The sequence below is a fragment of the Geospiza fortis genome, unplaced genomic scaffold, assembly GCF_000277835.1.
Source record: "Geospiza fortis unplaced genomic scaffold, GeoFor_1.0 scaffold29, whole genome shotgun sequence".
NCBI lineage: Eukaryota > Metazoa > Chordata > Aves > Passeriformes > Thraupidae > Geospiza > Geospiza fortis.
In genome coordinates, this window is record NW_005054349.1 from 3,596,201 (window position 1) to 3,600,339 (window position 4,139).

Here is a 4,139-nt window from a genome sequence, read left to right on the forward strand (position 1 = left end):
CAGGAATTTCTGGTGCTTGGTGTTAATGTCAAGTGGCACCGTTTCCTGAAAGGTCCTCTGGTGATGTGCAGAAATCAATGCCGGACAGAAACCCCCATCACTGCTGGGTGCTTGTGCTCTGATGAGGTCTGGCAAAGGAAAGTGGCTCTTTTCTCTTTGATTAAGGAAAATACTTGCAGCTGCATACATTAAGTATAGAAATTCTACAGCAAGGACAGCTCTGCTGTAATAAATTAAATCATATTGCAAATACACTACCAGGAAACTGTTTCAGCAGAAATTAAGGGTAGCAAGCCTCCTGAAATTAAGCTTCTGCTGAAATAAATTGGTAATATCTAGCTAATATAGCTCAGCATATGTCACAAATGAGAGAGATGCTCTTGGCTGATAGGGTCAATTTAAAAGGCTGTTGTCATCAAATCATTTTGAGGTCTCAATTTGCATACCAGGGGTTATAAAGAAATTTAACTTTACTTTAGAACACATATTGAGTTGTTTGGCACAGTTGGATTGACAGTGTGTGGCGTTAATTTCTTAAATTAAGTTACTGCTTTACTGCTGATACACTTGTTAGTGAGTTCCTGATGGTTTACCACTTTCTTGAGCATTCAGGGATATTGGATGCCATCACCATTTTCATGTAAAATACAGTGGTCTTTAAAGAACTAAGCCTGTAACTGTGGTGGTGCTGATGTGGAATTAGTGATTACAGGAAAAATATAACTCCCAAATTCCACTGCTCTAAAATACTCAATTCAGCTAACCATGGAAACATGCAGAAAAGCCTTGGACATGGGATTGCTTTTTAATCACTGCCAGCAGTTGGTTATATTAGTGCTTTATTTCATAATTTTATGTGTGGTGTTAATGAAAATGTTATGGGAGAAAGCAGTGGGAAAAGAAAAGCTATTTGCCTCTCCTTACTTAATAATTGCTTCTTGCTGCTCCATTGAGGTGGTTTTTCCCTCTGAAATTGCTTTCTGTATGCTGGAACACAGCTCATTGTTCTTCTGGCTGACAGTCTAATCATTCTGCCTTGCAGAGCTCTCACTTACACACAGCAAAGGCATTGCTGGATTACCAGGACATCCAGTCCTCTGGAAAATAACACATCTTTTACCTTCAAGAGGAAGCAATACTGAAATTCCAAAAATCTGTGGTGTGATTCACATCATTTATATATCAGGATCTTTAATAACCTCATTTTCACCAGCTTGGTCAAGTCCTAAAGCTTTAGCAAACAAGAGAAGATTATTCTGCCTGGCTTTTAATTCTACTACAGGAACTATATTCTTTCTCACACAATTCCAGTTGCCTTTTCACCTAGCTCAAAAGCAGAGAATCCTCTACCTTAAATATCTTATTTTGGTCAATATTTTGATTAACACTGCACAGAACTTTCAGTGGCACTGCCAGCACGTAGGTGACTCGTTAATCTGGCGGCACAAATCAGCTTTGCAGGACTGAGGGGGCTGAAGCACAAAAAGCTACACGTGTCTGAGGGTTTAATGGCAGAGGTGTCTGAAAAACAAAGTGCAGCACCCTTGCTTGGCTGTCTGAAGAGGAAAAAAAGTGTTTATTTAGAACAAATACAGCATTTGAATTCTCAGCATGCAGGAACTAACAGTTTTACTCAGCGCTGCTGTGATTTAAGGAGAGGCTTTGCCTTGTGTCTCCCTTTTCAGGCTGTTTGGGGACATTATTCACCTGTGATGCTGACATATGTCAGCAGTACATAAATGTAAAGGGGGAATGAGGCAAAATAAAAGGTTTTCACAAGTCTTTACAAATTTTAATGGTGTTCCTCAACCTCAGCCCAGCTCAGGTTTTGTGAATCAGCCCATAACACCCACGGAGGGTTTTGCAGTGCAGGACACATCCCAGCTGAGCCTCTCAGAGGGGGGATGTGGGTTTGAAAGGCACAATAAAGACTTGTCAAACCACTGAGCATGGTTTGTGTGGCACCTGAGAATGCCACCAGGCAAACAGGCTCTGCCTGCTGGGAATGAAATGCCTGAAATGCTGCCTGGGCCCTGCCGCAGGGGTTGCAAGGCTCAGGTTTGGAACCCTTTCAGCCCAAGGATTAAAGGAGCACGCTTTGAAAAAGAGAAATGGAAAAGAAGGTTAGAATCTTTTACTTCTTTTGTTTTTGGGTTTTTTTTTTTCTGGGTTTTTTTGTTTGTTTGTTTGTTTTTTGGAGCCTATTTAAATTACTGCCAGCAGTGTAAAATGGTGTAAAATGGATCAGAGTTGCCATCTCAATTTTTAATGAGATAATCTGCAAATGGGAAGAGCTTGTGCGCGTGGTCCAGGTCAGTGCAGAATTGTCCTTCTGTGATGTTCTCTTTAGTAAGCTTTAAAGTACCTGAAATAGATCATCCATTTCCCTGCAAAAGAGACAGCTTTTGTATGAACAGACCCACATTCTTTAACTCCAAACTAAACTTTCTTCTTCTTCTTCTGTGCTTGGTTGTGCTGTCATTCCTATAATGAATTCAGTGCTGAATTCCATAGCATGACTAAAGCCTTGCCTTAATTTATTTTGCTTTAGCTCGAGGCTTTAATATTATTATTAATATTTGATTCTTTATTTTCTCTCTCTTCCTGATTTTCCTCAAAGCCAGTTCTGCTATTTTTCCTCCATTATTTTCCCCTAGGCTGAAGGCACATTTCCTACCTTTGTAATTTAGCAGTGGGATATGAACAGAGCCAGGTGGAAATTCCTGTGTGTTACTATGTAATCCATAAACTTCCATTGCTAACCTATCTAATACAAATAATGGCATTTTGAATTTGGACTTCCCTGAATTGCTCGTTTTTGAAGCAAATAAGCATAATTTTAAAACATTTAAAAATTCTTACTTAGGAAATTATATGATCTACCAGTAGAATCACTAAGTTTATTCAATTCTTCAGTCCTGTCAAAAACCTATTAAGTTCCAGTGGGTTCTCCCCAACACATAAATCTTGCCAGGCATCTCTTTCTTAATTACATGGCACAGGCTGTCAGCTTGCAAACGTTGTATAGTAAATTAAATTGTCAGAAATACCCAGTTTCAGGTGATTATTTGTGCTACTGAAGCTGTGCTGCACAACTGGAAGGGCTTTCTTGGCCACTTTTGGGCACAGCTTTCATTACTTACAGTTGTGGAAACATGTTTGTGTGGAGAGAAATAATCTTGTTTTCAACAACTACAGACTATTTGCTCTGTTTGATCAGCCATAAAAGTCAAGGTAATGAGATGCTTCCTGATATTTTTAAGTATTTGAGGTAGATTTCAATGTCTCACTTGTCTCCTTGTACCAAATCAGGTCTGTGAGGGTGTGCAGCTACAGATAAGAAATAATTCAATTCCTAGTAAGCAAAAGCAATCTGTTGAAAAATTGGGATTTTTCTGATGAAAATGCCAGAGTATTGGTCTAGAAGTTATAATGAGAATATGTACTGGGTACTTTTTCATTATCTTTGATCCAAAGCTCTGGGAGCCTCTTCAGAAATCTTTAAATGATTTCTTAGAAAAGCAATATTCCCCTATCTTTACTTTCCCATATATAAATTAACTTTATGCTCTCTGTGGCCCTTCTCTCTTTAAAGCAGAGACCAGGGAGCTGATTACCTCAATAATTAATTTGGCCTGACCCTTGTCCATGTGAATCACTCAGAAAGAAATACACTGGGGCAGAAAATATATTGACAATTCCAAGCAGTGTCCTTGCTCCAAGCCAGAGCCACAGGCCAAAATCTCCATTCTGTTTCCCAGGCAGGATACATCCCTGAGCTGAATAATTCCTCAAAAGAAAGTAATGCAATATTTCTGTCTCATCAGCACACTCTGATCATGGCCAGGGTGACTTCAGTGAGAGGTTTCAGGGCAGGATTTTTGATTTACTGGGAAATAATGCCATGGACCAGAATAGTTTGGTGCAACTGTTCTGCTATTTGTACTTTGTTCTTAAAATAAGGCACTCAAGGAATTGTGCATCACTCTTCTTTGCCTTATAGACTTTTGTATTTCAGAAAATCTTGTTGCCAATTAATTCATCTGGGTAAATATCTCTCCTGATAAAAAACTCGAGTTTTTAGTGAAAAGGCAGAATGTTGTGCAGCCTGTCAGGCTGTGGGGGTGCTTTCAGAAATG